The sequence below is a fragment of the Cetorhinus maximus genome, chromosome 2 (genome assembly GCF_964194155.1).
Source record: "Cetorhinus maximus chromosome 2, sCetMax3.hap1.1, whole genome shotgun sequence".
NCBI lineage: Eukaryota > Metazoa > Chordata > Chondrichthyes > Lamniformes > Cetorhinidae > Cetorhinus > Cetorhinus maximus.
This window is the reverse complement of record NC_135880.1, coordinates 228211726-228224901: the sequence shown is the minus strand read 5'-3', so window position 1 is coordinate 228224901 and position 13176 is coordinate 228211726. Positions and strand designations below refer to the sequence as shown.

The window sequence follows — 13176 nt, the reverse complement described above, 5'->3', positions numbered from 1 at the left end:
AGCAAGGACGTTCAGGTGGGAGCTGTTTCCCTGAATTTCCTTGTGCTTCTGAAACCTTCCTTGATCAACCTGCCAAATCATCACCAGCCTCATTCACCTCTGTGAAAAGGAGTAGTAATATTGGTGAATTTGCTGGAGTTTTCTGGTTGGACCAGTGCAGCCCTAGAATAAGTTAGAATGGTTAGAAGTGTTATGACACAGCAGTTGGTAAAGGCTGAGTTATTTAAAATCCTAGAGGTAAACTTTAAGCAACTGTCATAACCTATATTTTCAATTGGTATGTTTGAGATGCAGCTCTGAATTCAGACATGAAACCACCAAGATTCCAGAGGTTTTCATATAAATTAAATTAAACATTTATTAGTTCTACAAAGTATTAAACACAAATTACTACCATATATACCTAGCCTTCCCTTTGAATGTAAATTCTCATTGTATCACCAGGCCCTTTGAACTCCACCTCTTCTAATAATAAAACCTCTTTCATAGCACCATATTTATTAATTATATAAACATATTGCTTGGTGTCTCCTAGCTAGGTGCAAGATTTCACCCCCAGTCTTTGAATGGTTTATTCAACAAAATGCAAATGCACCCTCTACCTTACTCTTTACATCTCAAATCTACTACACATCAAAGCAGCCAGGATAGCTGGGCTTTAATCCAATTAAGACACACCCACAGACACAGACCCTACTAAAAGTCCAATTTAAAATAATTTCCAATAACATTATATACATTAATATCTCTTCATGACATCCCCCTCCCTCTCAAAAAATGAACCGTCATAATTCTAAAAGATGGCTTCATTTTTAATAACCCATCTATACTTATTACACTATCAGATGCATGCATTAATATAACTATATATACACATATACACAAGTCCTTGGTATCAACAGAAATCACTCCAGTTCAGTGTCCAGGTTTTTTGAAATGTCCAATTTTCCTTTTAGCTTCAAACTCTTGATAACGCACCTGCAAACAGATTCTCTATACCAGCAACATGTACAATCTGTAGATTAAATGGTTGTAATAATAGACTCCATCTGAAAAGCCTTGCATTTTTGTCATGAAATTTATCCAAAAACTTCAAAGGATCTATATAAACAATTGTTTCTGGTGAATTGTTTGCAACATAAATTTCAAAATGCTGCAACGCTAACACCAAACTCAAAGTCTCATTTTCGATTATTGAATATCTTCCCTGGTGTACATTCAGCTTCTGTGAAAAATACCCTATTGGTTTTTCAATTCCAGTGTCATCTTCTTGTAACAATATAGCCCCAATGCCTATATCACTTACATCAATGGCCAACTTGAATTGCTTGGCATAATTGGGTATTTCCAACACTGGTGTCGTAGTTAATACAGTTTTCAAACTATCGAATGACTTCAGACACTCCAGTATCCATTGAAACGTCTTGTTCTTTTTTGATAGTTCAGTCAGTGGAGCAACCACTCGGCTAAAATTTGGTACAAATTTCCAGTAAAACCCAGTCATGCCCAGAAATCTCAAAACCGCTCGTTTTGTTGTAGGCACTGGGAAATCCACGATAGCCTTGACTTTCGCATCTCTCTGAGCCACCTTACCATGTCCAATGGTATGGCCTAGATATGTAACTTGCACTTTTGCAAACTCACTTTTAGCCAAGTTCATCACCAAATTAGTTTCTTGTAATCAAAAAAGTAATCCTTCCAGATGCTGTGAATGCTCCTCCCACTTAGGACTGAAAACTATTAGATTATCAATATAAACAGTACAATTGCTTAGACCTGCAATTACTTTGTCCGTCTTTGAAATGTTGCAGGTGCATTCTTCATACCAAAAGGCATGACTTTAAATCGATATAGTCCATTTGGCGTTACAAAAGCTGATATCTCCTTTGATCTCTCCGACAACGGTCCCTGCCAATATCCTTTTAGCAAGTCAATCTTTGTGTCAAATGTCGATTGTCCCACTTTCTCAATGCAATCTTCCAACCGTGGTATAGGATATGAATTTGCTTTTGTCACCGCATTCACCTTTCGATAGTCCACACACAGTCTTTATGTTCCATCCGGTTTCGGTACCAGTACAATAGGCGAACTCCAGTTACTGCAACTAGACTCAATTATATCACTTTGTAGCATGAAATCAATTTCTTTTTGTACTTGTGATAACTTTGCAGGATTTAATCTATAAAGATGTTGCCTTATTGAAGATGAAACCTGTGCAGAGACATCATGTACAGTTGAATGTGTCTTTCTCAATTTATTCCCACAAATAGGTTTGTATGACTGCAATAGCTTTTCCAAATCACTTTGACACTTGCTTAGAAGGTAACTCAATATTTCATTTAAATTTTCAAGGACCCCCCATTATCCAATTTGATTAGAGGAAAATCAATTTCAGAATCCTGCACTTCTACCTCTTTCTCATCATCCACCATCACTAACACCTCTTTTTGTTCCTCTTCCCTGTCAAAGTATTTTTTAAGCATATTTACATGACACACCCTCTGCTTCTTTCTTCTATCTGGAGTATTTATTAAATAATTTACTTCACTCAATTTCTTTTCAACCCTGTAAGGCCCACTAAATCTTGCATTTAATGAATCACCTAGTACTGGTAATAAAACTAATACTTTTTCTCCAGAAACAAAACTGCGAGCTTTAGCTTTCTTATCTGTTTTCACTTTCATCATTTGCTGTGATATCTTTAAATGTTCTGTAAACAACTCACATGCTCTGTTCAATCTTTCTCTGAAATTTGATATATAATCTAAGAGAATAGTTTCTGAATTTTGACCCACCAATTTCTCATGAATCAATTTCAGTGGTCCCCTTACCTCATGACCATAAATTAGTTCAAAAGGGCAAAAACCAGTCGATGCATTAGGAGCATCTCTAATAAAAAATAACAAGAATGGAATTCCTGTATTCCAATCCTGTGGATAATCCTGACAGTATGCTCTTATCATAGTTTTTAAAGTTTGATGCCATCTTTCCAAAGCTCCTTGTGGCTCCGGATGATAAGCTGTTGACTTAAATTGTTTTATCCCCAAACTGTTCATACTTCCTTAAATAGCTGTGACATGAAAGTTGACCCCTGATCCGATTGTATTTCCTTAGAAGAACCATATCTTGTAAAAAAAAATCAATTAATTCCTTCACAATGTTCTTAGTTGTAATATTTCTTAAAGGTATCACTTCAGGAAACCTGGTAGACACATCCATTATTGTCAATAAATACTGATTCCCACTTTTAGTATTAGGGAAGGGTCCTACGCAATCAATCATGACCCTAGTGAAAGGTTCTTCAAATACTGGTATTGGGATTAAAGGTGCCGGCTTAATCACTGCTTGTAGTTTCCCTGTTATTTGACATATATGACAGGTTCTACAGAATTTGACTACATCCCTATTCAATCCTGGCCAAAAAAAAACACCTCTGTATCTTTTCCTGTGTTTTCCTAGGGCAGAAATTTTTGCTTGGCGGGCAGGAGCACGCCCGACCCGCTCGAGTGTGAAGTGACACGTGTTGACGTCGGCCGAGCATGCTGACATCAATGCACAGTCGCACGATAGTTCGGTCGGCGGGCATGCGCTGGAGCCGGCAATCAAAAGGCCTGTTAAGGCCATTAAGTTATCAATTAATGTAAAATTTTCACTGCCCGTCCAACCTAACGGTTGATGAGCAAGCGAAAAGGCCAAGTGGCCTTTGCATTTTTTGGAAACCTCATCCACGGGCGGGTTGAGGTTTCCAAAAGCAAATAAAAATAAAGCAAAAACTTTAATTTTTCATTAATAACATGACCCTGCTCATGTGACAGAGTCACGAGGGAACATTTTTTATTACATTTTTATTTTCTTTATTTTTTTATAGCTCTACATCTCCCTGAGACAGCTCCATGCCCCAGGGAGATTATGCAGCGCTCACTTGCGCACATGCACTTAAGTTTGCGCTCGGCTGGCTTGGCCCTCCCATCCCCTGCTGCCCCCCTGCACAGGCAGCACTCAGTGCTGCCGCTCACATTTCACGCTGGGTGGGCCTTAATTTGCCCGGCAGCCTGAAATCGTGGTGCGGTAGCGATCAAGGGCTTCCCAACCACCCCTGCCAAGCCCGCCCGCCAAGGGCAAAATTCTGCCCCTAATTCCTAAATATCCCTCCCCCACCATTGGAATTTCATGAGCAATCCTCAGAATCTCGTTTCTATACCCTATTGGGATAGAAACATAGAAACGAGGAGCAGGAGTAGGCCATTCGGCCCTTCGAGCCTGCTCCACCATTCATTATGATCATGGCTGATCATCCAACTCAATAGCCTGCTCCCTCTTTCTCCCCATACCCTTTGATCCCTTTCGTCCCAAGAGCTATATCTAACTCCTTCTTAAAAACACACAATGTTTTGGTCTCAACTACTTTCTGTGGTAGCGAATTCCAGGCTCATCACTCTCTGGGTGAAGAAATTTCTCCTCATCTCAGTCCTAAATGGTCTACCCATATCCTCAGACTGTGACCCCTGGTTCTGGACTCCCCCCACCATCAGGAACATCCTTCCTGCATCCAACCTGTCTAGTCCTGTTAGAATTTTATAGGTTTCTATGAGATCCCCCCCCTCATTCTTCTGAACTCCAGTGAATATAATCCTAATCGACTCAATCTCTCCTCGTATGTCAGTCCCGCCATCCCAGGAATCAGCCTAGTAAACCTTCACTGCACTCCCTCTATAGCAAGTACATCCTTCCTCAGATAAGGAGATCAAAACTGCACACAATATTCCAGGTGTGGTCTCACCAAGGCCCTGTATAATTGCAGCAAGACACCCCTGCTCCTGTACTCGAATCCTCTCGCTATGAAGGGTATGTTTACCATTTGCCTTCTTTACTGCCTGCTGCACCTGCATGCTTACCTTCAGTGACTGGTGTACGAGGACACCCAGGTCTCATTGCACATTCCCCTCTCTCAATTTATAGCCATTCAGATAATAATCTGCCTCCTGTTTTTGCTACCAAAGTGGATAACTTCACATTTATCCACATTATACTGCATCTGCCATGCATTTGCCCACTCACTCAGCTTGTCCAAATCACACTGAAGCATCTCTGTATCCTCCTCACAGCTCACCCTCCCACCCAGCTTTGTGTCATCTGCAAATTTGGAGATATTACATTTAGTTCCCTCATCTAAATCATTAATATATATTGTGAATAACTGGGGTCCCAGCACCGATCCCTGCGGTACCCCACTAACAATCTGATGCACCTCACTCCAGCTTTCATTTGCTGAAACATGATCCACCCTGCGTTTTCTCATTAAAATATCTCCTTAAAGGTAATAACAGGCTGGAATACATTTTGCTTCTGTTTCTGAATAAGCTTTCTGATATAACTGCTTTAATTGCAAATCATTTTTCTGTAAGTCCACTAACATCCTTGAGTTAAACACTTCAGCTGAATCATCCTGTAGTCTTTCCCCCTGAACAATGTTATCAAACACAGTACCAGCTCATTGGATTTTGACACCTTCTTTTTGCCATTGAACTGCCTGCCCTTCTTGTTTATCTTGTTCTTCCCGATGAGCTTTTAATCTTGTTATCACACAATCAGGAGACAATCCAGGATGCTCCTTCTGTAGCACCTCTGTTGAAAACACTTCTACAGGCTGCTCAGCTACCCTAGGCATCACCCACATTTGTGATCCAGCTCTATCATTACCCAGAATAAATTGAACCCCTGCAATGGGCAATGATTCCATTATTCCAGCAATAATTTCACATGTCTTCCCTTTGGTCTTTAAATTTACCTTCCACAACGGAATAGATTTAGCATTTCCATGAACCCCACTTATTATCACCTGCTCCTGCAATACTCCCCCTGAACAACAAATGTCACTATCCCACAACATTAGAGATTGACTAGCTCCTGTGTCTCTTAAAAGTTTACCATCTTTACCTACTCCATCCTGTACACATGGGATGACTTTCTCTTCACACATAAAGGGTAGAAATTTTTTCTCAGTGGGTGGGCACACACCTGACCCGCTCGAGCGTGAAACGATGCGCGTTGATGTTGGCCAAGTGTGCTGATATCAACGTGCAGTCGTGCAATAGTTCAGTTGGAGAGCACACGCCAGAGTCGGCAACGTGCCTGTCGACAATTAAAAGGCCTGTTAAGGCCGTTTTATAATCAATTAACCTAAATTTTTCACCTAACGGTTGGTGGGCAGGCAAAAAGGCGAAGTGGCCTTTGCATTTTTTTGGAAACTTCATCCATGGGGGTGGGGGGGATAAGGTTTCCAAAAGCAAATAAAAATAAAAGATTTACAATTGAATTAATAACATGTCCCTACTCATGTGACAGAGTCACATGAGGGGACATTTTTATTACATTTTTATTTTCTTTTTTTAACAATGTTTCTTCTCCCTGAGGCAGCTCAGTGTCTCAAAGAGATTAGGTAATGCTAACTCGCGCACATGCACCAAGTCTGCACTCGGCCCGCTCGCCCTCCTCCCCCCCTTCCGCACAGGCAGTGTTCACACTGCTGCTGGCGTTTCACGTTGGGCAGGTCTTCATTGGCCCACCAGCATGAAATCGCGGTGCGGCGCCAATCATGGGCAGCGGTTGGCTTCCTGACCACCCCCGCCAAACCCGCCTGCCGAGGGAAAAATTCTGCCCAAAATCTTTAAACATTTCTGCAACCTGCTCCTCCGAATTTTCTTGGGTAAATCGTGAACACATTCCCACTTCTTTACCTTTCACTGATTCTTCCTGCTTTACCTGTACACAAAACACTGGTTGTTCTTGTGCCTGAACCCCAGAACCCACAGTACTTTTACTTCCAGGACTTTTCTGTACCCCGATAATTCCAACAGATTTTTCCTGCAATCTCCAACAGACTGACTTCGTGTGCCCCACTTTATTACAACGAAAACACCTCAATTTTCAAATGTCACTTCTACCTTCATCGCCTTTTTATCCTGAGAAAAAACTTCCACTCCTCTTCTCTGACTACCTACCTTCCTTTCACCTTCCAACCTTCTATCCTTTTCCAATTTGAAAGGATGTTGAAAAATAGGTTTAGCTCTATAAACTAACTCATGTTCATCAGCTATCTCTGCTGCTTGTCTGACAGTTTGAACCCTCCTGTTCCTCCACATGAGTTCTCACTACCAAAGAAATTGAGTCTTTAAGCTCTTCCAAAAGAATTACTTCCCTAAGAGCTGCATATGTTGTCTCTATTTTTAACACCCATATCCACCAGTCAAAGTTACTTTGTTTTACTCTCTCAAATTCAATATGTTTGCCCAGGCTGTTTTCTCATATTCCTAAATTTCTGCCTGTATCATCAGGAATCAACTCATATGCACTCAAAATAGCCTTTTTCACCACATCATAATTCAACGATACCTTTTCAGGCAGGAAGCATATACCTCATGCACTCTACCCAGCAACTTAGACTGTAATAATAACATCCAATACTCCTATGGCCATTTCACCTGTTTAGCTATCTTCTCAAATGAAATAAAGAATGCTTCAACATCTTTTTCCTCAAACATTGGAAGAGTTTGTACAAATTTAAACACCTCCCCACTGGGTTTTAGGTTAAAGGTTTTTTCATCATCAAAACTCTCCTCAGAATACGAGATCTCTTTTTTAACTTCCAGTCTTTTAAGCAGGTATTCTCTTTCTCTCTCTTTCTGTCTTTCCTGAAATTCCAGTTCCAGCTTCCTTTCCTTTATGCTTGCTCCTTTTTAAATGTCATTTCTCTTTCCTTTGCTACTAATTCAAGTTTTTTCAGTTCCTTTGCTTGTTCAAATTCAAGCTTCTTAATTTCAAACTGAAGTCTCACTGCCTCCAGCTGTGACTCACTAGTGTCAAGTTTCACTTCCAACTGTAGATGCTGTGCTATACTTTTGATTATATCTGATTTCCTAGTCCCCATAGGTAACCCCAATTTTAATTTATCTGCCAACTCTGTTAACTTACTTTTGGCTATTTGTTGCAACCCAATCAGAGTTATACCTTCTACTCCCAGACAAGTCTTAGCAGTTGCCAAAGCCATCTTGCAGTCTCACCTCTTCTAAAATACCTCACCAACTCCTGCATTCACAGTGCTTCTCGTACTCGTAACTTTAAGGTTCACCAATTCCAAACCAATCAAGGAATTATAATCTTTATCCTGTCAAGAGCCCCCAACTGTTATGACACAACAGTTTGTAAAGACTGAGTTATTTAAAATCCCAGAGGGAAACTTTAAACAACTATCATAACCTATATTTTCAATTGGAATGTTTTGAGTTGCAGCTCTAAATTCAGGAATAAGACGACCAGTTCTCAAGAGGCTTTTATATCAAACTAAATGTGACATTTATTAATTTACAACAAATTAAACACATACACATGGATACAAATTACTACTGTCATAACTTTTAACAAATTCCAAAATTAATCTCCACTAAGGCAACAATAATAGACTTAACCAGACACCAGGCAAAGCATTTTCACTTTATGAATTCAAAATGAGGTTCCTTTGCAGACAGTTGTAGGCTTACAGGCTTTGATCTTAAATGCCTCTGCTCTGCACACATGAACTCCCTTCTGTTATATCCAGCACTCCCCTTTAAATGTAAATTCAACAAAATGCAAATGTACCCTCTACCTCCTTTTACACCTCAAAACTACTATACATCAAAGCACCCAGGCTAGTTTTAATCCAATTAACACACACACAGACTAAAGCTCTATTTATAAAAAAATAATTCCCAATAACATTATATACATTAATATCCCTTCCTGACATCCCCATTCCCATTGAAAAATGAATCATCATAATTCTAACATGATTGTCCCTTAAGAAATTCATGCTGGCTTTCCTTCATTAACCCGCATTCGTCCATGTGACTATTAATATTGTCCCAAATTTCTAGGGGCAGAATTTTTTCGTTGGCGTGCGGGGGCGGGACCCACACACCGACGCATAAAATGACGCGCGGTGACATCGGGCAAGCGTCCTGACGTCACCACGCACCATCACGATATTTCGTTGGGTGGGCGGGCAATGATATCCGATGCACGCCCGGCATTAATTAATAGGCCGCTTAAGGCCCTTGAGGCACCAATCAATGCTGATTTTTCGGCGTCTGTGTGATCTTCAGGTTGTCACACGGGCGCAATGGGCAGGCGGGTAGGACACATTTGTATAAACCTCATCCACGGATGGGATAAGAGGACTCAGTGGAGTTGCGAGTGAGCTCTGTCAAATATTGATGTTTCAAAGTTACTGATACTTGCCTGTGTGATCTGCAATACTTCAAAACGCATTCCAGCTGCTTGGTCTGGACTCACAACCTTCAGGACAGCGCTCTGCAGTGAGGAATCTTTCTTGGGCCTGCAGGTTTCAGGAAGCCTTCCCTTAGCCTGGGAATGGGAGCTGAACTCTCCACTGGAGGCACCTCCTCAGAGGAGGAAGGGAGGGCTAGAAGGGGGAGGAGGCCAGGAGCCCACATTCAGCCTCCAGGGGAGCCACCTTTGAGAGGTCAGGCGCAGGCACAAGGGGTGCAGGGCCAAGAGGTAGTCCAAGGTGGAAGGGGCCACAGAAGACGCCACTATCCTGCTGCCAGGGTTTACAGGCAGCGAAGCAGCTACCTCAATATGTCTGAGCTGCAGTGCCAAAGAAGGTTCCATCTCTCAAGGTAGACAGTCAACTATATCTGTCAGATGATTGGGCCTGAGATCTCCGTGAACTGTGTGGGTGGACACCCCATGCCAGTGGCTCTGAAGGTCACAGCTGCCCTCAACTTCTGTGCCTCTGGCTCCTTCCAGGGCTCGGTGGGTGATCTCTGTGGTGTTTCCCAATCAGCTGTTCACACTTGTGTTGAGCAGGTCACAGACGCTCTGTTCAGATGGGCATTGACCTTCATCCACTTCCACTGGGACCAGGCAAGTCAGACACAGCGAGCCAGAGGCTTCGTGGCCATTGCTGGCTTCCCCCGTGTCCAGGGTGCTATAGACTGTACACATGTGGCCATCAAGGTGCCAGCAGGTGAGCCCGGTGCCTTCGTCAACAGGAAGGGCTTCCACTCCATGAATGTGCAGATAGTGTGTGATCACAGGATGCAGATTCTGCAAGTCTGTGCAAGGTACCCAGGCAGCTCCCACAGCACCTACATCCTCAGACACTCCCAGGTGCCGGGGCTCTTCAGTGCTCCAGCCCGGCTGGATGGATGGCTGCTGGGTGACAAGGGCTATCCCCTCAGAAGGTGGATCATGACGCCTCTCCACCATCCAAGAACAGAAGCTGAGCAGAGGTACAATAGGAGCCACGGCACCACAAGGGCTGTGGTGGAGAGAGACATTGGTCTTCTTAAAATGTGCTTCCAATGCCTGGACCGCTCAGGGGACACACTCCAGTACCCCCCAGATCGTGTGTCACTGATAGTGGTTGCCTGCTGTGCTCTCCACAATCTTGCGCTGGAAAGGGGGGGACGCTGTTGATGATGAAGATGCAGACACAGTGGCTGTGGCTGCACACGATGAGTCCAGCAGTGAGTCCGAGGATGAGCACACACCGGGAGTGCTGAGGGGGTAGACGCTGACCTGGGCATACTCCAGGGAGGCAGGGACACCCGGGGGGCTTTAATCCAATGAACCTTCAGCTAGCACACCACATATGGACCTCCAGGACAAGCCTGGGCTGCAAGATCCATACTCAATGCCTAAGTGCAAAATCTGCCTGGATAGGAACAGTAACTAAGGGCCTTGTTAGTAAAGCTGAATGTCCCACAAAACACTCAGAACATTATTGGAAACCATCCACCTGCAGAAGGAAAGAGGCTCCCTCAGCCATGGTGAGATATCAAAATTTAATGATTTAACAAAATGAAGTTCAGAAAAAAATAATTACAGAGGTGTTACAGATCACACCAACTCATAAAGACCTCATCTCGGGCCAACACAAAAGCACCAGTGATAAACCCGTGGTGTGTCTTAGGTGCTTTATGTTTATGTTTCCGGGTGCGACGTCTTGGTGCTGCCCCATCGCTGGGAGTGGCATCTGAGCCAGCCTGCTGACTCTGCTGTCCTGTTGGCCTCGATGACCTTGGCGGTCGTCCTCTGGCCAGTGGAGCCTGTGCTGGCCCCGCCTGGGAGGGAGCTGCCTGTTCCACAGCTGCATCTCCCCAGTTGTCACAGCCTCATCAGATGCAACAGTCACTGAGAGAGGGGTGGAGGAGCTGCTGCCCACATCCGGAGCGCCCTGAGAGGAGCCCACAGATACGCCAGGCAGCAGCTGCGCCAACGTGAGGTCACTTCAGACCTCCCTGCTCACTGTGGATGGATGGACACCGAGCTGAGAAACTTGGTGCCCAGATCATCTCCCACACTGGCACTGACCAGCTGAGGCCAATGCCGATGTCAGGGCTTGCTGGTCCGAGCACATCCCCAGGAAGCCCTGATTGGTCCCCTGGAGGAGCCTCTCCATGAGAGTCGCCACTCTCTCCATGGAGGACGCATGGCGCTCGGACATGAGGCTCATTGCATCACTGATGCTCTGTGTAAACTCCTCCACCACGGACACCAAGCCAAGCATAGCCTCATGTATCCATCCCAGATGCTCCCGCACACCCGGCCACATTTCCTGTGTTTGCTGTGTTGCGGATGACTCCGGAGGCACATCAGGCACCGACTGAGCATGTGCCTGGTCCCCTGCAGCCCTCCGACTGCTGGCACCATGGGCACTCTCTGTCTTTGCCAGCTCCTCCAGTGACTGTGAAGTTCCCTCACCGCTGTGCCCGGGACACTAGCTGGTGTTCTAATTCCCACCGAGGTGCCAGTATCTGCGCTGGTGCCTGCCTGGCAGAGATGGTGTGACGCTGGTGAGTCCGAGACTTCTGGGCCCTCAGGTGTGAGAGGGGGGCCTCTGCTGCTCCTCCTCCCGGCCCTGCTCTGCTGATGCTGAAAGGAAGAATAAGGACATTGGATCAGTTAACGTGGAGACAATGTCAATGTGCATCCCTGTCCCCCGGATCATTATGCGCTTATCCTTCCATAAGCAATGGTCAAGCCATGTTGCAAACGTCAATCATTGAACATTCAGCACTGCCATGGCTGTTGGGAGAACAATGGTGACCTCACTGCTGGGCAAACATACCTGCCCGTGGCACCCCAGCCTCACCAACACCGGTGGACCTGGGGCCATGGCACCTCTCCAGATCCAGGGCCTCCTGCTCGAAGCGGCTGAGAATCGCCTCCTGGGCCGGCCCGCTACCAGTCCTCACCTGCTCGGCAGCATTATGTTCATTCTTCTCCTGAAAAGGAGAGAAGAGCATTGATTAGTGCTACTTGTACCTGGATTCTCTTCACGGACAGCCCACCCCAACCAGAGTGGGACATTGCAGGGCTCCAGTGTCTCCTCACCCCACTGCTGCCCAACACTCACACAAAGATACTAGGCCAGCACCCACCCCCAACATCCCCCTTAGCCAAATGCTGCCTACTTCACATCAGGCACCACAGGGTCTAACCTTCCATAGCAAGGAGGCACAAGCATGTGGAGCGCAGAGGGCAGCAGATCGATCAGTGCCAACACCACCTCGAAGCTCCCCTCCCAGCATCTCATCACCCTGACTTGGACATGTCCTGGAGTTCCAGCTCTGAGCCCAGGTACAGCTCCTCCAGGTTACCCCCAAAACAGTCATGTGGGTCTCAGTGTACCACATGCTGCGGGGGCAGAACCCATCTCTTCACCACCCTCTCAGGGTGACCTCGGCATGGGCAATATCTGCTGACCCACCCAGCGAAGGACACAGGCTGTCAATGATTCAAAGCAGGTACTACACTCAGACTTGTTGTTGGTTGGGGTGCGGGCACCAGGGGGGAAAGCCTACCTGGGTTAAGTGACCAATGCCAACATGGTCCTCACCCTTCCTGAGTGCAACAGGTCATTGAAGCGCTTGCGACACTGGACCCAGGTGCATCTCACCACATCGCGGGAGCTCACCACCTCTGCCACCGCCTCCCAGGCACATTTGGTCATGTGGGGGGGCGGGCCTCCTCCTCCCATCCTGGGGTAGGAGGACCTCCCGCCGGGCTGCCTTCTCCTCGAGGAGGGCAGCAAGGCAATCGTCAGAAAAACAAGGGGCACAGTGCCCCCCCTGCCCTGCCCTCCGGCCTGGCCTGTTCACCAGCAGCGCT

General features: G+C 45.4%; 1 protein-coding gene across 1 annotated transcript in view; it reads left to right on the top strand.

Annotated features, from left to right (window-relative positions):
- The window catches only part of tecta (tectorin alpha), a 98848-nt gene that overhangs the window by 63041 nt on the left and 22631 nt on the right, over nt 1-13176 (top strand). The gene's annotated exons all lie outside the window — the stretch shown is intronic.